Source organism: Aquarana catesbeiana, linkage group LG01 (assembly GCF_042186555.1).
Source record: "Aquarana catesbeiana isolate 2022-GZ linkage group LG01, ASM4218655v1, whole genome shotgun sequence".
Lineage (NCBI taxonomy): Eukaryota > Metazoa > Chordata > Amphibia > Anura > Ranidae > Aquarana > Aquarana catesbeiana.
Window position 1 is genome coordinate 150370197 of NC_133324.1, and position 25600 is coordinate 150395796.

Below are 25600 nucleotides of genomic sequence, written 5' to 3' on the forward strand. Positions count from 1 at the left end.
TTCCGTTTTTGCTGTGAGTTTAATCCCTAGATAATCAATGGAGGAATCACTCCACTTAAAGTCGAAGGAGCTTTGAAGTGAAGCTACTATTTCCGTCTTGAGGGAGATGTTTAGGGCATATGACAGCGTAGTTCACCTGTAACCCTGATATCGCTGAGAACTCCTTCAGGAGTTTGCAAAGGTTTGGGAGAGAGGTGATCGGAGATGTGATGAATAGGAGCATATTGTCCACAAATAGACCACATTTGTGGACTTGATTCCCGCAGGACACACCATGGATATTGGGGTTAGAATGTATTGCTATTGCTAATGTTTCAATTGCCATGGCAAAGATTAGAGGGGATAGAGGGCATCCCTGTCTGGTGCCTCTCGCTATATTAAGGGGGTTGGAGTACTGGCCTTGTAGACGGATCACCGCCTTCGGGGTAGAATAAAGGGAGCTGAGGACCCCCAGAAATCCGGGCCCGAATCCCCACCTCTCCAGTAGGGTGAATAGATAAGGCCATTCGATCGAATCGAAGGCCTTATGTAAGTCCAGTGAAAGGATCATTCCCTCTTGCTTGGGACCCCCTGCCCAATTAGATTGGAGTAGGGATACAATGTCGACCGCTCTCCAAATTTGGTCTGGCCCTTGCCTTCCCGAAATACAGCCCACCTGGTCCTTGTGGACATAACCTTTAATGAAAGTGGCTAGACGGTTGGTGAGAATTTTCGTTAAGATTTTCAGGTCGTTATTAATAAGGGAAATGGGTCTGTAATTTTCAACTTCCTCATTGTTTTTGTTGGGCTTGGGGATTACAGATATGAACGCGGTGTTCAGGTGGGGATCTAGGAAGGAACCCAATCTTTTGGAGTTAAAGAATTTAGCCATGTGAGGGGCCAAAATTTCTCCGAATGTCTTGTAGTAGGGAACTGAAAGACCATCCTGACCTGGAGCTGAACCAGTCTTGAGATCCTGGATAACCTCCCTAATCTCGTCAACTGAGAAGGCTTCGTCCATTAAGTCTTTATGTTCCGGGGAAATAGAGGGCATTTGGAGGTTCTGGAGGAAAGAAGTGATCATGGGGCCTCTATCTGTTAGGGTTGAGTTGTAGAGCTTGGAATAAAATTTGTGGAAGGCAGTCATAATTTTGTTAGGGTTGGCTGTTGGAGGCTGACCTGAAATACGAAGTTTGGGGAAAGTACTAGAGTGGTACTTGGGGGTTAGCTTGGCTAACATCGAGCCTATTTTGTCTTTTTGGTAATAATATTTGGCCCCGCTCCAGCGGATGTGTTTCTCCGCTTTGGCTGTTAAGGCTAGATTGAGCTCAAATCTAATTGCGTCCATTCGGTCTGTTAAGACCTTGGAATGTTTTTTCTTGTGTTCTGCTTTTAAGGATACAAAGGAAGTTTCCAACTTTTGGATGTCAATCAGACACTCCTTCTTAACCTGGGTCGCTATACGGATGATTTCGCCTCTGATGGTAGCCTTATGGGCTGCCCAGAGGGTCTCCGGGGATATGTTGTCAACATCATTTAAACGGAAGTAGTCTTTGATGGCGTCAGCTATTAATTTGGTATGTATTGGGTCGCTAAGAAGTGATTTGTTAAGGCGCCAATATGAGCCCCGTTTCCCAGAAAGCGTGTTTCTCAGGGTAAGGAGGACTAAAGAGTGGTCTGACCATGCTGTCGAAAGCCACATTGGAGTCGCCCCCAAAAATGACCTTGCCCTCCAGCAGGGGGTTTAGAGCTGTAAAGAGGTTCTGGAAAAAAGTGGCTTGTCCCTTATTAGGAGCATAGTAGGAGATTATGGAATACAATATTCCCTCTATAGTACCCTTTACAAGAATAAACCTTCCCTCTGGGTCCCTAAAATCAGAGATATGGGAAAATTTGTTGTTTTTAGAGAAAAGTATTGCTACCCCTTTAGTCTTATTCGGTGCGTTTGCAGTGAAAAAGGATGGGTAGTGGGAGTGGAGGAACTTGGGGTTGTATCGAATCGGAAAGTGCGTCTCCTAATTAGAGATGAGCTTCGTGTTCGAGTCGAACCCATGTTCGACTCGAACATCGGCTGTTCGATCGTTCGCCGAATTGCGAACGATATGGGCCGTTCGCGCCAAATTCGTGTGGCGCGTCACGGCCCATAATTCACTGCGGCATTGCAGTGCATTGCTTGCTGATGATTGGCCAAGCATGCACTATGACCCGCATGCTTGGCCAATCACAGCGCCGCCTTAACAGAGAGCCATAATTGGCCAAAGCCAAGGAGGCTTTGGCCAATTATAGCTCAGGGGATTTAGTACACGCCCCACACTATATAAGGCCGCCTGCACAGCGGCCCTGTGCAGTGTGTTCCGGTGTGCTTAGAGAGAGAGAGAGACAGTGTCATTTCATTTGAGTTAGCTAGATTAGGCAGGACAGTCAGTCAGTTAGCTGCACTTAAAGTGTATTGTGTATATATATGCATCCCAGGTGTTGCATATATATATATATATATATATATATATACACTGTATTCAGTTTAGCTAGATCCGTTCCTGTTATCTTCTAGACTATTTACATTTAGTGCAGTGCGTCCTGCTCACAGTGTTCAGCTAGATCCGTTCCTGTTATATTCCTACTGACAGGCAGGCTTGTCTTGTTACAGTATTTTGAAGAAAATTACTGGTGTTCTTTTGATCCTATTAGTACCACAGTCAGGCAGCTAGACTATTTACATTTAGTGCAGTGCGTCCTGCTCACAGTGTTCAGCTAGATCCGTTCCTGTTATCTTCTTACTGACAGGCAGGCTTGTCTTGTTACAGTATTTTAAAGAAAATTACTGGTGTTCTTTTGATCCTATTAGTACCACAGTCAGGCAGCTAGACTATTTACAGTTAGTGCAGTGCGTCCTGCCCACAGTGTTCTGCTAAACCTACAAGTAAGTGGGGTGCGTCCTGCTCACAGTGTTCAGCTAAACCTACAAGTTAGTGGGGTGCGTCCACCTCACAGTGTTCAGCTAAACCTACAAGCTAGTGGGGTGCGTCCTGCTCACAGTGTTCAGCTAGATCCGTTCCTGTTATCTTCTTACTAACAGACAGGCTTGTCTTGTTACAGTAAATACAGCTACCTGAAGAAAATTGCTGGTGTTCTTTTGATCCTATTAGTACCACAGTCAGGCAGCTAGACTATTTACAGTTAGTGCAGTGCGTCCTGCTCACAGTGTTCTGCTAAACCTACAAGTTAGTGGGGTGCGTCCTGCTCACAGTGTTCAGCTAAACCTACAAGTTAGTGGGGTGCGTCCACCTCACAGTGTTCAGCTAAACCTACAAGCTAGTGGGGTGCGTCCTGCTCACAGTGTTCAGCTAGATCCGTTTCTGTTATCTTCTTACTGACAGGCAGGCTTGTCTTGTTACAGTAAATACAGCTACCTGAAGAAAATTGCTGGTGTTCTTTTGATCCTATTAGTACCACAGTCAGGCAGCTAGACTATTTACAGTTAGTGCAGTGCGTCCTGCTCACAGTGTTCTGCTAAACCTACAAGTTAGTGGGGTGCGTCCTGCTCACAGTGTTCAGCTAAACCTACAAGTTAGTGGGGTGCGTCCACCTCACAGTGTTCAGCTAAACCTACAAGCTAGTGGGGTGCGTCCTGCTCACAGTGTTCAGCTAGATCCGTTTCTGTTATCTTCTTACTGACAGGCAGGCTTGTCTTGTTACAGTAAATACAGCTACCTGAAGAAAATTGCTGGTGTTCTTTTGATCCTATTAGTACCACAGTCAGGCAGCTAGACTATTTACAGTTAGTGCAGTGCGTCCTGCTCACAGTGTTCTGCTAAACCTACAAGTTAGTGGGGTGCGTCCTGCTCACAGTGTTCAGCTAAACCTACAAGTTAGTGGGGTGCGTCCACCTCACAGTGTTCAGCTAAACCTACAAGCTAGTGGGGTGCGTCCTGCTCACAGTGTTCAGCTAGATCCGTTCCTGTTATCTTCTTACTGACAGGCAGGCTTGTCTTGTTACAGTAAATACAGCTACCTGAAGAAAATTGCTGGTGTTCTTTTGATCCTATTAGTACCACAGTCAGGCAGCTAGACTATTTACAGTTAGTGCAGTGCGTCCTGCTCACAGTGTTCTGCTAAACCTACAAGTTAGTGGGGTGCGTCCTGCTCACAGTGTTCAGCTAAACCTACAAGTTAGTGGGGTGCGTCCACCTCACAGTGTTCAGCTAAACCTACAAGCTAGTGGGGTGCGTCCTGCTCACAGTGTTCAGCTAGATCCGTTCCTGTTATCTTCTTACTGACAGGCAGGCTTGTCTTGTTACAGTAAATACAGCTACCTGAAGAAAATTGCTGGTGTTCTTTTGATCCTATTAGTACCACAGTCAGGCAGCTAGACTATTTACAGTTAGTGCAGTGCGTCCTGCTCACAGTGTTCTGCTAAACCTACAAGTTAGTGGGGTGCGCCCTGCTCACAGTGTTCAGCTAATCCTACAAGTTAGTGGGGTGCGTCCACCTCACAGTGTTCAGCTAAAGCTACCTGTAGAAGGTTGGTGGTGTTCTCATACTACAGGCAGGCAGTTGATTTTGCTAGCTGCAGTATCAGTACATATATATATATATATATATATATATATATATATATATATATATATATCCCAGCTTAGTGCAGCTACAGGCCATTAGTATGTCTGGAAGGCCAAGAAGGAGAGGCAGACAGTCACAAGCCAATAAGAGAGGGCAAGCAGGCTCTGTGTCTAGTGCTGGTCGTGGAGACGGTGCATCCTCATCAGCACGTGGCCATGGGACACGCTTGGCCTTTTTTTCGGCAGCTGGCCATGTTGAGCCGCAACATGCGGAAGACTTGGTCGAGTGGATGACCAAGCCGTCCTCATCCTCCTCATCCTCTCTCACCCATGCCCAGGGTACTTTGTCTGGCAAAGCAGCGGCCTCTTCCCTTGGCTCAATGTCATCAGTGACTCCTTCCCTAGCCCCACCATGTCCTCCTGAGGAGTCCCTCGAACTGTTTGACCACAGTGTTGGGTACATGCTCCAGTAGGATGCCCAGCGTTTGGAAGGCTCTGATGATGATACTGAGCTCGATGAAGGCAGTAACACGAGCACGGACAGAGGGGGTGCCCAAGAAGGACAGCAATCTGGCAGTCATGCTCCCCCTGCTGCAGCATACTGCCAGGTTTGCTCCAGTGATGAGGAGGGAGGGGATGATGAGGTCACTGACTCAACGTGGGTGCCTGATAGGAGAGAGGAGGAGGAGGAGGAGGAGGAGGAGGCGGCACATCACCAACGAGGCAGGATGCCCTCCAGGGGCCAGCCTAAGGGCAGCACATTGACTGCATCACACCCCAAAGCTCCACATGTGCAGGGCGCTGCAGTCTCTGCGCGTTATTCAAAAAGTTCTTTGGTGTGGGCCTTTTTTGAGACGAGTGCATCAGATCGCACCGCTGCTATTTGCAACATATGTCTCAAGCGTATCTCGCGTGGCCAAAACATCTCCCGCTTGGGTACCACATGCTTGACCAGACATATGTTGACCTGCCATGCAGTTCGTTGGCAAGCGTATCTAAAAGACCCACACCAAAGAACAAAGAGGACCTCTGCTTGCTCCTCATCAGCTGAGATTTCCAACCCCACTAGACCTTCAGTCCTCTCTGAGACCTGCACTGAGAGGAATGAAGGTGTAGAATTAGGTGTGTCACAGCCACGTACTTGTGGGCAATCTGATTTTGGTACACCGACATCAGATTGTACCAGGCAAATTTCCCTGCCCCAGCTGCTGCACCGCCGAAAGAAGTTTGCTCCCAGCCATCCACATGCCCAACGGTTGAATGCTAGCTTGGCAAAATTGCTAGCACTTCAACTGCTGCCTTTTCAGTTGGTAGACTCTGCCCCCTTCCGTGAGTTTGTGGAATGTGCGGTTCCTCAGTGGCAGGTACCCAAACGCCACTTTTTCTCACGGAAGGCAATTCCGGCTCTCTACCAGCATGTGGAAGGCAATGTCCATGCCTCGCTGGACAGGGTGGTCAGCGGTAAGGTGCATATTACCGCTGACTCATGGTCCAGCAGGCATGGACAGGGACGTTACCTAAGTTTCACGGCGCATTGGGTGACTCTGCTGGCAGCTGGGAAGGATGCAGGACAAGGTGCAGTAGTGTTGGAGGTTGTTCCGCCACCACGCCTCCAAAATGCTAATGATTGTGACACACCTCTCTCCTCCACCCCCTCCTCTTCTTCTTCCTCCATGGCCTCTTCCTCGGAACCAGCGGTGCTCCGTAGTCGTTCAAGGGGCTACGCAAGTACGCAGGCCAAAAGATGCCATGCGGTGCTTGAGCTGGTGTGCTTGGGGGACAGGAGCCACACTGGGGCAGAGGTTCTGTCAGCTCTGCAGGGGCAGGTTCAGAGGTGGTTGACGCCACGCCAACTTAAGGCAGGAATGGTGGTTTGCGACAATGGCACCAACCTCCTCTCTGCCCTCCGACAGGGACAAATGACCCATGTGCCCTGTTTGGCTCACGTCCTTAACTTGGTGGTGCAGCGGTTCTTGGGCAGGTACCCGGGCTTATAGGATGTCCTGAGGCAGGCCAGGAAAGTCTGTGTGCATTTCCGCCGGTCATATAATGCCAGTGCTCGGCTGACGGACCTCCAAAAGGAGTTTAACCTGCCCAAGAACCGCCTAATCTGTGACATGCCCACCAGGTGGAACTCAACGTTGGCCATGCTGCAGCAGCTGCACACGCAGCAGAGGGCCATCAATGAGTACCTGTGCGACTATGGCACCAGGACAGGGTCAAGGGAGCTTGGTTTTTTTTCCCCACGCCAGTGGGCCATGATCAGGGATGCATGCACTGTCCTGTCACCATTTGAGGAGGCCACGAGGATGGTGAGCAGTGACAGTGCATGCATCAGTGACACTGTCCCCCTTGTCCACCTGTTGGAGCACACGCTGCGTGGAATAATGGACAGGGCACTTGAGGCAGAACAGAGGCAGGAAGAGGAGGACTTCCTTAGCTCTCAAGGCCCCCTTTATCCAGACAGTGTTCCTGCGTGCCCGCCGATCACACAGGAAGAGGACGAGGAGGAAGAGGAGGAGGAGGAGGAGGAAGATTGTGTCAGTATGGAGGTGGAGCCTGGCACTCAGCATCAGCAGCAGTCTTTAAGGGATCAGTCCCAAGAAACACATGGACTTGTACGTGGCTGGGAGGAGGTGGCTGCGGACCATGTCGTCCTTAGTGACCCAGAGGACTCCGGACCGAATGCCTCAGCAAACCTACGCTGCATGGCCTCCCTGATCCTGCAAAGCCTGCGTAAGGATCCTCGTATTTGTGGTATCAAGGAGAAGGACCAATACTGGCTGGCAACCCTCCTTGATCCACGTTACAAGGGTAAGGTTGCGGACCTTATCTTGCCATCGCAGAGGGAGCAGAGGATGAAACATCTTCGGGAGGCCTTGCAGAAAGGTCTGTGCAACGCGTTCCCAGAGACTGGGAGGTTACAAACTCCTGTTTCTGGACAACGTGTTGCTGAGGCTTCGGTCAGTCAAAGAAGGAGCGGTGGAGAAGGTGGCCGTCTGACCGATGCGTTCAGACAATTTTTTGGTCCGCAGCCCCAAGGTATGATCGGTTCCAGCAACCATCGCCAGCGTCTGTTTTACATGGTGCAGGAATACCTAGGGGCAAGATCAGACTTGGACACCTTTCCCACCGAAAATCCTCTGGGTTACTGGGTCTTGAGGATGGATCACTGGCCAGAGCTTGCACAGTATGCAATTGAGCTACTGGCCTGTCCTGCATCCAGCGTTCTTTCGGAACGCACATTCAGTGCTGCTGGAGGCGTGGTAACCGATCACAGGGTGCGTCTGTCCACTGACTCGGTCGATCGACTGACCTTCATAAAAATGAATGAGTCTTGGATCACCACCAGCTACCAAGCACCTGATGCTGATGTAACCGAATAATTTTTTTTGAAATCTCAGATCCCTTCAAAGACTGCCTATGCTGATGCTGAGTGACTATCCCTGAGTAATTATCCTCTTCCTCCTCAATCATCACGCTGATAGCTTGTAAGAACATTTTTGGTTCTGGGTGCCACCACCAGTGCCTAAGGCACAATTTTTCAGCCCCTGTTTAACAGGGGCGTGTAATTACGATTTTTGATGTAATACTTTGCAGCAGGGCTCGTTCCTGCATTCCAACTAGAGTGTCTGTGAGGGGTTGCAGTGTTGTGGCACCAGCACCAGTGCCTAAGGCCCAATTTTTCAGCCCTTGTTTAACAGGGGCGTGTAATTACAATTTTTGATGCAATACTTTGCAGCAGGGCTCGTTCCTGCATTCCAACTAGAGTGTCTGTGAGGGGTTGCAGTGTTGTGGCACCAGCACCAGTGCCTAAGGCCTAATTTTTCAGCTCCTGTTCAACAGGGGCATGTAATTACAATTCTTGATCTAATATTTCACAGCAGAGCCCTGTGAGGGCTTACAGTGTTGTGGCCACAGCAACACCTAAGGCCCAAATTTCTGCTGAGTATATAGGGCAGGACCCTACTTTCAACTAACTTACAAACGACTCCTACTTGCAAACGGAAGGAGACAACAGGAAGTGAAATCTACCCCTAGGAAGGGAAATTCTCTCCTGTAAGAGTTAATATGGGAAAAACATTTCTCCTTTCCACTGATGCTTTCCAATCCATTGGGACAAAAAGTGAGGTGAAATCTTCTGAAGAGGAGGAAAGACAGCAAAACAAATGTCACAGGGGTGATAACCCTTCCCTATGTTTTCCAAAAAGCTTAAAAAAGATTTTTTGGCTGGAGCTAAACACGTTAAAAATGTACCCGTTCAAAATTACAAAGAGATTCTACTTAACAACAAACCTACAGCCTGTATACTGCTGTTCAGAGTATATAGGGCCTGGTGGCCCCACACCTTTCCTTATTTTAATTTGGGTGCGGGGTTCCCCTTAATATCCATACAAGACCCAAAGGGCCTGTTAATGGACTGGGGGGTACCCATGCCGTTTGTCTCACTGATTTTCATCCATATTGCCAGGACCCGACATTACATTAAACCCGCAAGCAGTTTTAAATGAGATTTTTTCCTTTAAAAATGACATTTGGTGCAGGGACTGTTCTAAACACGGGAAACACGCGTCACTTTACAGGCATACTATAGACACCCCTCAGGTACGATATTTAAAGGAATATTTCACTTTTTTTTTTTTTACTTTAAGCATCATTAAAATCACTGCTCCCGAAAAAACGGCCGTTTTTAAAAGTTTTTTTTGCATTGATACATGTCCCCTGGGGTAGGACCCGGGTCCCCAAACCCTTTTTAGGACAATACCATGCAAATTAGCCTTTAAAATGAGCACTTTTGATTTTGAACGTTCGAGTCCCATAGACGTCAATGGGGTTCTAACGTGCGCGTGAACTTTCGGTCCGTTCGCAGGTTCTGGTGCGAACCGAACCGGGGGGGTGTTCGGCTCATCCCTACTCCTAATCATAGCTGCTATGATTAAGCACTGACTACAGTGTGAAACACATCAGCTTTCCTGCTTTGTGATGCTGTGGCATGTATTTTTATGATCATATTTAAATAAAGATCGAAGATTATTTTTGAGTGCAGCTGTCCAGGATTTCTCGTTTACCTCTCTCTTAGCTTCCAGGTCCCTTGCTGAGCAGCTGCCCTCTTACATTGTGAACACTTGGCATGGGCGCCATTAAAAGAAAGCTTCGCATTTTCTCAATGAAAGCAATTCAGGTAAAGGTGAAGAGAGTGACATCACTGTCCTGCCTTTCCACCACGTCCAATCAGAGAATGCTTTGCATTCATTGAGAAAATACAAAGCATTTTCTGAATGGCACCCGTGCCAAGCGGTCCACCTTCTATGTTCAGAATGCAGTAGGGCAGCCTCCTAGCACAGGACTCAGAAGCTAGTGGAGATCACTGTGGTTGTGGTGTCTACTAATGATTTTCAGCTTCTAGGGGTAGGCAACCTTAAAGAGGTGGAGATCTACCTGAACAACAAGGGTGAAGTTAAAGATCACAGAGCACAGTGTCGCACAGTGTAGCCTGCTCCTGATTTAAACCTCTAATTGCCAAACTACCATGTTACAATCACTTGCATTGCACGACAATCATGGGTTTAAATCAGATGGTGAGAAGGCAACACATCGCCTCCTCACCACCTGTCAAACACACTCGGATCGCTTTTCAGAGGAGCAGCAGTGCCTTAGTGAATGAGCCCTTGGTTGCTTTTGGCAGCAGCGTCCTTAGGGCTTGTTCACATGTAAACCATGATTCAGCTGGGTTTTACCACCCTTAATCCCTACCTCCTTTAGCTGCTGAGTCAGCAGCCAAAGGTTTACACATGTCGCAGAAGGAATTAAACCCCCTGTTGCTTTTGGTGGGTACTACTGCCTGCCAATGGGGACCGATTCAAATAAATGGGGCCACTCTGCAAGTGCACCACAACTGCACGCTTCTGCGGGGTCCAAGGGGTTAAATCAGGTGGTGAGTAAGCAACAAAACATTGTCTGCTTTAACCCCTTATTTGTACAAGGTTGCAGGGCACTTGCAGAGCAGCCTTGATCACTTGAATGGGTCATGCTTTGCAGGTGCTACACCCACCAACCATGACAGAGCGTATAACTCCTGCTGTGGCTGCGACATGTGTACACGCCTGGTCGCTGCAGCTAAAGAGGGTGCGGTTGGGGCGGGGGGTAAAAAAATACTGTGAAAAACAATTACCTCCGCGCCAGTGGTTTCAATATTTTTTAAAAAACAATGAGTAAATCATAAAGAAAATTGCTACCAGTGAAATATGTAGTCTAATAGGAATACCCATATAGCAAGCTGCTCCCCAATTTGAACATAAATGATCAAAAGTAAGTAAATAAATAGATAGGGGGCGCTAGAGACTAGAATATAAAAGTATAAAGTGCACAAAGAACACTTAATTAAATACCATAATTGATACAAAATAAAATAAAATAAAATAAAGTAAATTAATAGCAATAAAGTTAGTACATGGCCTACAAAAGACAATGCGTTGATATCAGTGCTGGTGATAAATTTTCCCAATGCAGTGAATACATTCTAAAATGAAGTGATATCTTCCAATATGTGCCAAGTTCTTGCCATTGATATAAAGAGTTCCGTCACCAAAGAAAAGAAGAGAATACACCTTGAAGTAATAGATATCTGCTTACCAGATACCAAACCCCTTTACTTAAAAAGAGAGTCACTAGCGCTTATGCAGGATTGTGCCTGCTCACATGGACGGCTGGACAACTGGATGATGCTTTAGGCATGGACCCCTCCTGTCCCAATCGTTCAAGAAAAGGATATATGGAAAACAAACAAAGTCTCCATAGCATAAAACCATTTCATAAAAAATTAAAATAACATTGAAAAGGCCAAATGGCCGCTTACATTTGTAGGTGCCTACCCGGCACTGGGGCTGCTCATTTGTCAGGGTAAGATTGGTGTCAAAGACCCATCACATCGCATCACGGATGGCGTGTGTTCCACCCGGCATGAGAGACAACCAGATAGTCCGGATGTGGGTAGGCAAACACGTGACCACGTACCGCTCCGACGTACGTTTCGTTATGAACGTCTTCAGGGAACACTGCACCCACGGTGTGGGTAAACAGTAGCAAATCAGTGCAAAAGCAGCCTTATAGTATTATGCCCAGTGTATTGCTTCACACTGACCTGAAGATCTCTTCTTTCCTGCTGCTGACACCACTCTGGAGATCGCTAGCAGGAATAAGAGGTGGAGTGCAGTTGGTATCACTCTGCATGGGACAGGAGCCAGCACTACAGAGGAAGCAATGGCTTATGCAGCTCTTGCTCCCTACTACAGCTCCAACTTTACGAGTAGTCCCTCTGTATTGCAGACCACGATCTACCAGTCTCCTGGTTGCTGACCCCCAGTGTAAGTGTAATCCCACCGGGATAAAAATTGCCAAAAAAATGCCATGTCAACGTATTTCAATTGTACTATGACTTAGGTCAGTGTTTCTCAATTCCAGTCCTCAAGGCACCCCCAACAGGTCATGTTTTCAGGATTGCCATTATTTTGCACAGGTGATTTGAACAGTTTCACTGCATTAGTAATTACCACAGCTATTTTATCTGAGCGAAATCCTGAAAACATGACCTGTTGGGGCACCTTGAGGACTGGACTTGGGAAACACTGATTTAGGTAATAAAGATGAACAGCAAAAGTATCTCCCTTTCAGACACAAGTGTTTCTAACTGAAATTTCAGAGTCATGTTATATGCAACAAGTAATTGTGCGTTTTTATTCAACAAAAATCAATAGAATAGGGTGCATAAAAAATAACAACAACAAAAAAATGGTGTAGACTAAAATGTCCCTTAAAATATACACTAACAGATTTTATAGGTAAACATTGTATGGTAGACTGGAAGTGGCTATTTTATTTCAGAGCTTATCACAAGGAGCAACATTTACAATATTTAGACTCTGTGTATTTGGCAAATGAATGTCCACTGGGATCTTCATGTACTATGTTCTTATCGTAGTAGTTAAAAGAATTATCATTAGCTAACAGGCATGCTGGTTTAGCAGAAACCTGCTGTAAGAATGATCATGATAAGCAATAACTGAAGTAATAATTAGCTGTTACCGATTACAGTGATTAGGTAATACTCGTGCCAAGCTTTCTAAGCACGTTGGTTCGTGATTTAAATGTATAAATCAACCACCAACAGTTGATGCTTTTATCTGTTACAGAGTTAGTTATTAAGGGAAATTAGCAAAGAGCAGCTTATTGTGGAGGCTTTTATTTCTGTATTTAATATCACACTTTCTGTAATCAAGAAGGTGTTCTCTTATACAGTTACGCACAGCTGTTTTGCTTAGGGCTTATTCCATGGAGTTCACTGTAATTTGAACTGCGGGCAAACCACACAGTAATTAAAAAATGAATGTATGTCAATAAGGCCCGTTCTCACTAACATGATGCAGTTTTGGGTGATGGTGGGGAGAAGGGATAAAAGGAGCTCTGCATTAAAGCAGGCAGCTGGGTCTGCCATTACACTATCTACATACAGCATATTAGTCAGTCTGGATCAGATTTAAGCCAGGGCAATAAATGGTCCTTTGGAATCGGCCTTTACCATTTTAAGTGTTTGTGTTCCATGGTGCATTTTTTGGAATTTAAACTTGGACCTATCATGACTTTTTCAATATGTGACCATGGCTACTGTGGTATTTAACCGCTTCCCGACCAGCCGCTGCAGTTATACTGCAGCAGGCTGGCTCCCCTGCGCGAGCCGTCATAGCTATACCTCGGCTCGCAGGGTTTCGGATAGCAGGCGCACGCAGCAATGCTGCATAGAGTTCATATAAAAAAATTAGATATGCGGGACCTGAAGACACCGTACAGATACCCCAATCAATCTAGAGCTGTTGCACAACTGATCTCTACGCATTTCGCAAGGTAATTCTCGCTTCCTCAGGAGATGCGCAGGTAGGTATCTGGAGATAAAAATGGATCAATGAATGATAATAATAACAAAAAATATATATATATATAATACATTTTTCATATTTTTACATCTACTGTCTGAGGTGCCATGGGCAAAATTCCCATGGGCAAAATTTTTTTTTTCTGTGTTGTACATGCCAATTTGGGACTGAGACACTACCTCAACCCTTCTCACATTAGCTCTCATTGTCTGTCTATATGTGCTAAGTGGGCAGCCATGACAAATCACTGACCTGAAGCAGAAAGTGTGTTATCAGCAAAGGTTTCCTGGAAGACCAAGACACAATGTTGTTATGCACAGATTTCCAAATGGCAGAAAAATGATCCACAAGCTTGCTGACTTCTGGAAAGTATTAGGAAAAGGCACAAGACCTGGCATGGAGGTCATAAGCACACAAAAGGATAAAAATCCAGAGAAGGAGTGGATCTATTTGTTTTAGGCAAATCTTGCCAACAGGAGGTTGGCAGTAATGAAGCAGAGGCAGGAAGTATTGTAGGGAGTGGTAAGTCTACTTTCTTGTCCATTAGATTGGGTGGGCGATATGCAGAAGAGACAGATAAGTCCATTTCAAACTGAGAACAGAAAGCCTTTCAAAACGAGAGATGAACTGAGATCCTCATTCTGAAAGAATGTCATAAAGCCTGATATAGGTTTGGACTAAACTTTGCCTATTCGGGCTGTCATTAGAATGCCAGACTTTTTACTCGTTCAGCGGGAGCTGAATGCTAAGTATAATAGGGGTACTTCTACCTTACTATATATTACAGCTTTCTGTCAATGGTTTTTAAGGAAGTGGCAGTTGCTGGCACCTGCTGCATCCTTAGCAACAAGCAATGGATCTCTGTCACATTCTTATATCGGCTAGAGAATCCCAAGCCATGTATAAAAAAAGGGGCAGGGAGAGCTTAGGCATCACTTACTAAAAATAGCCCCATGGCCATGTTTTGGCAAGGACATCACTTGGGAGAACCTTTGCCTTTGTTTACATTTAGTGTGTGTGTGTGTGGGGGGGGGGGGGGGGCAGGAGGTTATTTGCAACAAGTGTAGCTACAGGATCAGATGTGTCCATTGTTTTGTTTTGTTTTTTCAGCAGTCCTCTGTCTTTATTCATCCTGATTGATGAAGATTTGTATCGCTAAATGATATGATTGGAGATGGTATTGCATTATGACACATTTTTTGGGGTCTTTTTATTTATTTTTATAAAGGACTTGTCAAAATCAAAATGTGTTTGTCTTTATTTACACTTTTCAATTCTTTAATGTGGATGAGGGTGTGGTATCTGGGGATGCCTCATTTTAAAGGGGCTTGCAGATTCTGATAAGCCCCCTACCTCCAAACATCTATAACCACCAGGCCAGAGTTGTGGGGTAGTGGCCCTTATCCTCATCAAGATGGCAACAATGTGCTTTGCCAGTAAATGGCCTGTATTTTCAGGGGGAGCCACATGCCATTTTTTGTTGGATCTGCTATTACTATCTATATCAGACACACATCTAGGATAAGGGTTTGATATAGATGAAGGGCAGCCACTTTTTTTCCAAACAGAGCAAATTGACCGGGAACTATCAATTACCAGTGATCTAAACACCCCCAGGCATATTACAGTGGAGTTCTGCCTCCCCCCTCAGAAAATTTACTGTAGCTGTTGACTTTTAATAATACAACACTTACCTGTCCTGTGTCCAGCGATGTTTCCATGAAGTGAAGCCTTACGGTTTTGTGACCGGGTCCCTACTGCGCATGCGCAATGTGCACTGCAGTCTCCTACTAGCCCGACAGCAGAAGAAGGAGGAGGAAGGAGGAGGGGGTCTGGACTTCTGACGTACCTCGCCAGAGGTACTCCACTTTAATATATAATTTTGCATTTTTAATCCTTAACCTGAAGCGTAATTAAAATCTCTGCTCTCTGCCAAATAGAATTTCTCAACACTTATTTTGTTATGGTACATGTTCCCCAGGGCAGTTCCCACCCCATGCAATTTGTTTGACAATTCCTTTGCCTATTAGCATAGAAATTGCATTACTGCTTTTTAACATTAATTTTCCATTGACCTCATTGGTCAACTGTACTCCAATGCAGTTCATCGAAAATGGCTCAAACTGTAGTCAGGTATGTTCAGATCATCCCTAGTAATGACAAAATGGGCCATCTTTCTAAAGCTGTCTCTTATCACTCAGATTACAGTCTTACCCCCAGAGGAAGGTAAAAATCAAAAACAATTAAATCCATTGAGAGATGAATCCACAGAGGTTCAGTGAGAGTCTTCTTTAGCGTTTTGAAAGTTCAAATAGCTTCACGTCCAAATAGGCAACAACTTAAGATTAGATTTGAAGTTAAGGTCAATGATGGGTGCTATCAGGGTGGAGAAGCAAACCCTAGAAATCCCTGAGCTTATGATGCTCAAATAGGGATCCACAGTGCCACAGTCAATCAGAGGGGCGAAGCATGACAGACAGAGAAGTAGGAGGAGGAGGCTAAGAAGAGAGAGTCAACCCACTGCCAAGCAACAATGCTGCAGCCTGAGGTGAGTGCCACTGCTGACCAGTATGAACAGAGGGGCATTGTCTGGTAAGCAGGGCCTGTTGCCCAGCAAGAAATTCACAGGTTGGGGAGAGTGATGGGGCTGTGCGCAGAGCAAGATGTCACTCCTAACACATTGGGACAAAGGTTTTACAATGTAAGGGAAGACTTTCTGCAATTTGCTCTGGTCTGTAAAAGGCCAAGGAATGGGCTTTTGGATAAGCCAGCCGCCTCCCTATAAATGGAAGGGTTCAGAGCAGCCATAATGTCAGTGTTGTGTACATGCACAGCTCAGTTTACAGCACCAGAGAAGACAGCAAGCAGGCATGTAGGGGCATTTTATTGCAGAAGAGACATTGCATGTCAATAATACAGAGTGGCAGCAGGGTGCTGAGTGATGAAACATTCTCTGCATTCCAGAACCCAGCATTCCAGCACCTCATTAACAAGAGAGACAACAGTGTGTGAGTGGGTGCCAAGGTAAGTAAACCAATGAACACCAAAAAGAGTTATTAGCACTGCCACTGACCAATGAGGGGGATGTTTAATATTCATGGTACACTGATTCTGGCAGGCAAGGAGTTTGTGATGAACTAGGTGCTGAGTAGGGATGGGCGAACGGTTCGGCCCGAGCATAAGTTCAGGCTGAACTTTCGCTGTTCGGACGTTCCCTGAACAGCCGAACAAATGGGTTGTTTGACCGTTTGTTCAGCCCCCCGAACTGACTACAATGCATTGTGGCGCTGAACAGTGCATTGCAAGCCCTGATTGGCTGAAGCAGTGAAAGCTTCAGCCAATCAGGGCAAAGAGCACTGTCAGAGTCATGATTGGACACTGTCATCATGACTTTATCCAATCATAGCTCATTCCCGCCCCACAGTATAAAAGTATTCTTTCAATAGCAGTCATTTTCAGTGTGATTTCAGCGTGGAGAGAGATAGAACGGGGCTCTGTTCAGTGCTATTTATTAGTTAGTTAGTTAGTGTGCTATACTGTGCTATTTTGCTTCAATTGTCAGTGTAGAATATTAGTTTAGTGTCAGTCTAGGGATAATGTGAGTGTAGTGAGGTGGACCCTCATTCAGCTTGCTAGTTTAACGCCATATAGTTTTGCGTGCGTTACTGCCAGTTTAACGCCATATAGTTCTTTGTGTCACTGTACATTTGGTGCATTATATTGAAGTATATTATAGTGTATCCATGGAGTGTGTCTGTGTAGTGTGAGTACTCAAATTAAAGTCCACCAAACACCTCTTTACATTGATTAAAGTCCATCTGCTTATAGATTTCAACTTCTTCTTTACATTTGCTTATAAGCACAGCCCCCTCCCTCCCAATAATGTCTGGGAGGACAACAAGGAGAGGCAAACATTCCCTTGGCACTGTAAGGGGGCCAGCAACAAATGTGTCCACAGGCAAAGGTGGGCATGGTGGTCAGTCCTGAGGCAGGGCATAATTCCTCTGTTTAGTGAGTTTGCTCGTGCTATCCAGCATGCTTTCAGAACGGGCATTCAGTGCTGCAGGAGGTTTTGTTACTGATCATAGAACACATCTGTGAACAGACTCCGTGGACCATTTGACTTTTATAAAAATGTATCAGTCCTGGATTACCAGCTATGAAGCCCCTGATGCCGATGTCACTGATTAAGTCTTTTTTGGGATGTGGTATGTCTGCAAGACTTTGAAGCTGCCTAGTTTTGAGGGTGTTCAATCATTTCATCTGGAATAATGTTTTTGGTATAGGCTTCATGGGCACAAAGATCAATTTTTCTGCACCTGTTTGACAGATGCATATCATTGCAATTTTTTACAGCAAGGCCAATTCTTGCTTTCATCAAGATTACCTCTATAGGGTTACGGTGGGAAGGCACCACTGACACCCAAAGACCAATTTTTTTTCACCTGTTTGACAGGTGCATATCATTGCAATTTTTTACAGCAAGGCCAATTCTTGCTTTCATCAAGATTACCTCTATATGGTTACGGTGGGAAGGCACCACCGACACCCAAAGACAAATTTTCACACACCCGTTACTTCTATCCAAAGTCAAAGTGACACCAAAATGTATCCAAAAAATGTCTAATCTTGTCTCCCCACCTGTTGCTGAGAAAAATAAAGGCAGCTTGCCGGGAAAATGTCTTTTTTTTTGGCTTTATAAATGAAATTATTTCTGCAGCAGATTCCAGACATGATACAGATCTGCCACTTTACAGGTACACTAAGGGGACCCCCAGGCACTATATTGGAAAGATTTTTTTATTTTAATGCTTTCACTTTAAAAATAAAAAAATCACTGCTCATTTAAAAATGAAGTTTTTCACCACCTTTTTTTATTGATACATGTCCCCCAGGGCAGGACCCGGACTCCTATAACCATTGTATGCCCAATTACTTGCATTTAAGCATTCAAAATGGGCACTTTTTATTTTTGACGTTCGGGTTCCATTGACTTTAATAGGGTTCGTTATTCGAGTCCAAACTTTCACGGTGTTCGGGTGCGAACCGAACAGGGGTCTGTTTGACCCATCCCTAGTGCTGAGAGATTATGGAGGTGGCAAAAGGCTGGTTTTTGGCAATGGAGTGAGATGTTGAAGGGAGGAGGATTAAGTCAGGGTTGAATAGGATGCTGGCAAATTATGTGGAAATAGACCAGCAAGGTACAACATTTTAGAGGGGGAAGGTGTTGGCAAGCGAGTGTATGATTGTGGAAGAATGTGTTGGTGACTGTCAGGATACATACTAATGGTGGGGAAAGCAGTTATCAATGGATCAGTAGTTGGCAAAGAAAAAAGTCAGTGAGGGATAGAATCCTGTCAAAGTATGGAATCAGAAAGGGACTGAATGCTCATGAATAGTGGAAAAATTAGCCAACAATGGAACAAATTCTGGCAGAGAAGAGAGTCAATGAAGGTAAGGATTTAGGCAGGAAAAGGAGTTTATGAAGAACCAGATGATGGTGGAGGACTGGATGCTGACAGAGCTAGGGGTCAGCAAAGACAAAATGCTAGTGAATGGCAGAGGAAGGGTTAGCAATGAGCAGGATGTTGGCTACAGAAGTAGTCTGCAAGGAGCAGGATGTGGATGGAAGAAGTATTCATCAAGGAACAGGAAACTGCTGTAGGAAGAAATTTGCTAGGGACCAGAAACTGGTTTTCCTCAGAAACCAGAGGAATGATTTTGTATAGGGAAAAAATACTAGCAGAGAAAAGGTCAATGACAGGAGGCATGCGGGTGGGGGAAGGAAGTGTCAGCAATGTCAGGAAATATAAGAAGACACGAGGAATAGGATTCTGCAGGATAGCAGAGAAAAGTATTTTGAAAAGTGCAAAGGTTGATGTTTAATGGTGAAGAAACAAGTTGGTGAAAGAAGTAATTACCGTATTTATTATATGTATAACACACACAGGCATATAACATGCACATTCATTTTAAGAGGGAAGTTTCAGGAAAAACATTTTTTAAATAAGAAACTTTGAAGCAAAAAGTGCCCATCTGCAGCCTCACCATTGCCATCAATGCAGCCTGATCAATGCCCATCTTCAGCCTCACAAGTACCATCAATGCAGCCTCATTAGTCAACATCAATGCCATCAATGCAGCAGCCCCGCCATTGCCATCAATGCAGAAGCCTCACTATTGCCATCAATGCAGCAGTTCACCATTGCCTTCAATGCAGCAGCCTCACTATTGCCATCAGTGCAGCCTGATCGATGCCCTTGTGCAGCCTAAAGGGGACAGGGATGGGGCGGGACAGATTACATACATTGAGAATCTATTATGATAGATAGAACATTGGTCCAATGGTGGCCCAGGAGACAGGACTTCCTATTACAGAGGCTGCCAAGTAAACAGGAGATTCTCACTGTATGTAATCTGACGGCGCTCGTCCCACCCCCCTCCCCCCTCCCTGTCCCCTCCAAGGCAGCTAAAATGCAAGTATTGGCGTATAACACGCACACGCTATTTTAGGAGTTGCCCTTGGGTATGCATCGGTCAACTCAGCTATTCAAGCCATTATTAGCATAAGCACGGGTGCATGGCTGTCCGAAGCGGACATGTCAGATGCGTCTAAATTACTGCCCATTGAGCCATCCTTTTGGCGATGGCATGGCATCTAATGGAAGGTGCAAGACCCCAATCAAGTTCTCAGGCTGAACCCAGCAGCTATAGCAGATCCATATTTATTCCTTTAGCTTCAGCTTTGTTACCTCAGGTAGTCACGGATGCCGCAGCCTACACAGGCTTCGCTGGCATCACTGGCTCGCAGAACCATGGCCACCAGAAATCCCTCTAAATCCCCGGTTTTGGTCAGTAATCCTTACTCTTCGGACTATATCTCCGTGTACCAGCTGCTCAGGTCTGGCACCATACCTGGACAGGACAAACGGTGGCTTTGCCACAGACAACCAGGCCACGTTCAAAACTGTGAACAAAGGCAGGTCCAAGGTGCTCGTCATCATGTCCTTCTTATGCAGGCTGGTGCAGTTGTCCCTGCAGCATCAATTTAACGTTCACAGCATTTGTGTCCCGGGTAATTACAATGTTGCAGCAGACGCACTGTCCCACTTTTACTTTACTCCATTCTTTCAGCAAAAACCCGGAGCCGACCCAACCTCTTCTCTGATCCCATCTTGGGCGCAACTGACGGTGAGTTAAAGACACACCTTTACAACGTGACCCATCTCATTAATTAGTCGTTCTTCTGCAACACACTGAAGACCTATCACCTCGCTTGGGACACCTACTACAGGTTTCTAGCCACATGCCCTGGAGCAGCAACAGGAGACATCAGGCACGTCCTAACCTTTAACCTGTATTGCCACAGCTGCCTCTATCTCATAACACCATCAGACTATACTTAGCCGGCATTCAGGATTTGTCCTTACAGCACCCCGGAAAGCCATCCTTATTCACAGCCATACAGTCATATCCATCCTATGTGGCAACAACCATAAGCATCAGTCCGTAGCCAACTACAAACGATTACCCATCACAAGTGCCGCCTTTCGGGACGTGTTGACCATCCTTTCACGTTTCCCGTTTGGGTTTCTATCCAGCCTGATCATCCAAGTGCCCATCTACCTGGCCTTCTACAGCTCTTTTACGGCCTAGCGAGTTTACCTTTAGCGGCCCGGCGGCCAGATACTGTGCAAGACACCATCTGGCTCACTTTCAAGATCATTTCGTTAGACCTCGTGGTGTCCAAACACATCAATCCGACCCTAGGGTCGTCATCAAACTTTCAGACCAACAACGTCTGGTGACCAGTAGCGATACTCGACCGGGTACTGTCTCACCTACCCAGCCAGTCAAACTCCAGCCCTTGCTACCTTTCCGACCAGCCCCCTGAGTTTCAGCTAGTTCGTCAGGCATGTTAGAATACTCCTGGTTAACCTAAGCCTTGACCACGGCCAGTATTCCAAACACTCCTTTCGGATCAGCGTGGCCTCGGCCGCATCTCTCTCAGTATATTCTGAACCCTTAGGTAGAGATGTCGCAAACCTTCAGCAAGCTTGCTCAGTAGTACATTACCAGCTCAATAAAGTAGTTACCTCCCAACCTGAGTGTTCTTCCCCCCTTTTTTGGCATACCGTCCAGCCGACCATGGCACACTTCAGGTGTATTTAATGTTGTTAGTCTTGTGGCATGTTTGTGTGGTTTATATCTGTCCCAGTTGTAGGGTTCCGATCATAGACAAGAAGGCCATGAATTTATGGGAGGAGCCTGGGGGGTATTTAAAGCACTCACCTGTGGTCCTTGTCGGGTTCCGGTTCATGATACCCTCCCTCCCATTCCCCTTTTTCAGGGCACTTCTCAGTACATTTCTTTAAACAATCATCCATTACTTATCTGGGGTATGCCCCCCTTTTTGGCATACCGTCCAGCCGACCAGGGCACACTTCAGGTCTATTTCATGTTGTTAGTCTTGTAGCGTGTTAGTGTGGTTCATATCTGTTGTCATGTTACAACCAAAAACGTAAATGGGGATTTTGTGTGATAGACCAACACAAAGTGGCACATAATTGTGAAGTGGAAGGAAAATGATAAATGGTTTTCAAACCTTTTTACAAATAAATATGTGAAAAGTGTGGCATGCATTTGTATTCAGCCTCCTTTACTCTGATACCCCTAAATAAAATCTAATGGAACCAATTGCCTTCAGAAGTCACCTAATTAGTAAACAGAGTCCACCTGTGTGTAATTAAATCTCAGTATAAATACATCCCTTTTCTGTGAAGGTTTGTTAGAGAATCTTAGTGAACAAACAGCATCATGAAGGCCAAGGAACACACCAGACAGGTCAGGGATAAAGTTGTGGATTAGTTTAAAGCAGGGGCTATACAAAAAATATTCCAAGCTTTGAACATCTCATGGAGCACTGTTCAATCCATCATCTGAAAATGGAAAGAGTATGGCACAACTACAAACTTACCAAGACATGGCCGTCCACCTAAACTCACAGGCAAGGCAAGGAGAGCATTAATCAGAGAAGCAGCCAAGAGGCCCATGGTAACTCTGGAGGAGCTGCAGAGCTCCACAGCTCAGGTGGGAGAAAATGTCCACAGGACAACTATTAGTCGTGCACTCCACAAATCTGGCCTTTATGGAAGGGTGGCAAGAAGAAAACCATTGTTGAAAGAAAGCCATTAGAAGTTCCGTTTGCAGTTTGCGAGAAGCCATGTGGGGGACACGGTAAACATGTAGAGGAAGGTGCTCTGGTCAGATGAGACCAAAATTTGACTTTTTGGCCTAAAAGCAAAACGTGTGGCAAAAAACTAACATCACCCTGAACACACCATCCCCACCGTGAAACATGGTGGTGGCAGCATCATACTTTTCTTCAGCAGGGACAGTTAAGCTGTTCAGAATTGATAGGAAGATGGATGGAGACAAATACAGGGCAATCTTAGAAGGAAACCTGTTATGCCGCGTACACATGATCGGATTTTCTGACAACAAATGTTTTATGGGAGCTTGTTGTTGGAAATTCCGACCGTGTGTCGGTCCCATCAGACATTTACTACAACAAAAATTTGAGAGCTGGTTCTCAAATTTTCTGACAACAAAATCCGTTGTCGGAAATTCCGAGCGTGTGTACACAATTCCGACGCACAAAATTCCACGCATGCTCTAAATCACGTACGAGACGGAAGCGCTTGGTCTGGTATAACTAGCATTCGTAATGGAGATAGCACATTTGTCACGCTGCAAATGTTGAAATCTTTCAATGCAGTGCATTCTCTTCTTCTTTATAATGCTAGAATTATGAAGTTGTTTTACAGCTGATATTTACACAGAGTTCTGACAAACTGATTTCTTTATTATTTCTTGTGATCTCATGAATAAAATTTTTTTTTTCGTCAGATCTCCAGAATAATGTTTTTAATTTTTGTTTATAGTAATCTCCTTTTTTTTTAAATCAAGATCTCCTGTTTTTTATTTTTTTCTTGTGATCTCCATAATATTTTTTTTCATTTTGTGTGTCAAGTTACCACAACACCATTATTATCTTGTATTTTTTAACCTCAAGGAGATTGGTTGGTGTTGGTGTCCCTTGTTAATTTGAAATTGTCTTTTTGAAATGTACCTGCCTACTCACAAACTGTCCTTTTTTAATTTTAACACATAGCCAATGATTTTAGACAAAAAAATAGACATTTATTAGGAGTCAAAACAAAATAAAGAGGAAGGAAACGCTGGATAAACTGGTGAAATTGCCAAAGCCTTTGTACCCCAGGGCACACATCAACTATTTGACAGGCAAAATTGGGAGCCTATAGAAAAAACAGATTGGATAGTCAAGAAGAAACCGTCTATAACAATAATCCAATGGGAGGGGAGTGTACCAATATCTAAACAGATGTAATAATAGTATCGACACTCTACCCACCCAGGTGCAAGGGGTCTATTGTTTATAGCCCGGGTAATTGTATAATAATAAGGCTATTAAAACAAGTTCCTCTGAATCAAACCAACAATATAAACTAAAATCCGGGAAAGGGAAGAGAGCAGGAAAGAAGCCCAGGGGGCTGGAAAGGGATTCTTCAGAGAGGAACATCCATATAATATTATAAACAGAATTCTTTATTTAGAAAGAACAAAAATTTACACCCACAATAAATATAATAGAATATATCAATAACTCCACCACAAATTTTAAATTAATGATAACGTTATCAAAAACAGGTGATCACCACGGACAAACATCCCTCAATCATACAATCATTCACCCACTAAGAGCAGCTAATACTACAAACTGAAGAAAAATAATAATGCAATAATATGTTATGATAAGCTGAACAGTTAGAGAAAAAAATCTTCAGATCATAGAGAGCAATTTTGGTTTGTACACCAAATAGTGCAGGGCCTGCCCTGATACAGTACCTCAAGGGGAGCAGATGAAAATATGAGCAGGTGGCTATGGAAGCGATTCAAGATGATAAGGATAGCGATCCCCTAATGTACAAACAGTTATAAAGGATGGAAAAACATAGCATGGAGCAGCACTATTGAATGAGTGACTTTAACTGATGAGGAGAGCAGGTGAATATGGGGGTAAAATTCCTTCCCTTGCAACAGTCTATGTGAGGCGGCTTGAATAGGAGCCTATTTCATATCATGGCTGAAGCACATACTCGCCGGTGAAATGGGGGGGGGGGTAAAACTCCTTCCCTTGCAACAGTCTATGTCAGGCGGCTTGAATAGGAGCTTATTTCATATCATGGCTGAAGCACATACAGTGGGGACGAAAAGTATTCAGACCCCCTTAAATTTTTCACTCTTTGTTATATTGCAGCCATTTGCTAAAATCACTTAAGTTCATTTTTTTCCTCATTAATGTACACACAACACCCCATATTGACAGAAAAACACAGAATTGTTGACATTTTTTGCAGATTTATTAAAAAAGAAAAACTGAAATATCACATGGTCCTAAGTATTCAGACCCTTTGCTCTGACACTTATATATTTAACTCAGGTGCTGTCCATTTCTTCTGATCATCCTTGAGATGGTTCTACACCTTCATTTTAGTCCAGCGTTGTTTTATTATACGGATTGGACTTGATTAGGAAAGCCACACACCTGTCTATATAAGACCTTACAGCTCACAGTGCATGTCAGAGCAAATGAGAATTATGAGGTCAAAGGAACTGCCTGAAGAGCTCAGAGACAGAATTGTGGCAAGGCACAGATCTGGCCAAGGTTACAAAAAAAATTATGCTGCACTTAAGGTTCACAATAGCACAGTGGCCACCATAATCCTTAAATAGAAGACATTTGGGACGACCAGAACCCTTCCTAGAGATGGCCGTCCGGCCAAACTGAGCTATCGGGGGAGAAGAGCCTTGGTGAGAGAGGTAAAGAAGAACCCAAAGATCACTGTGGCTGAGCTCCAGAGATGCAGTCTGGAGATGGGAGAAAATTGTAGAAAGTCAACCATCACTGCAGCCCTCCACCAGTCGGGGCTTTATGGCAGAGTGGCCCAATGGAAGCTTCTCCTCAGTGCAAGGCACATGAAAGCCCGCATGGAGTTTGCTAAATAACACCTGAAGGACTCCAAGATGATGAGAAATAAGATTCTCTGGTCT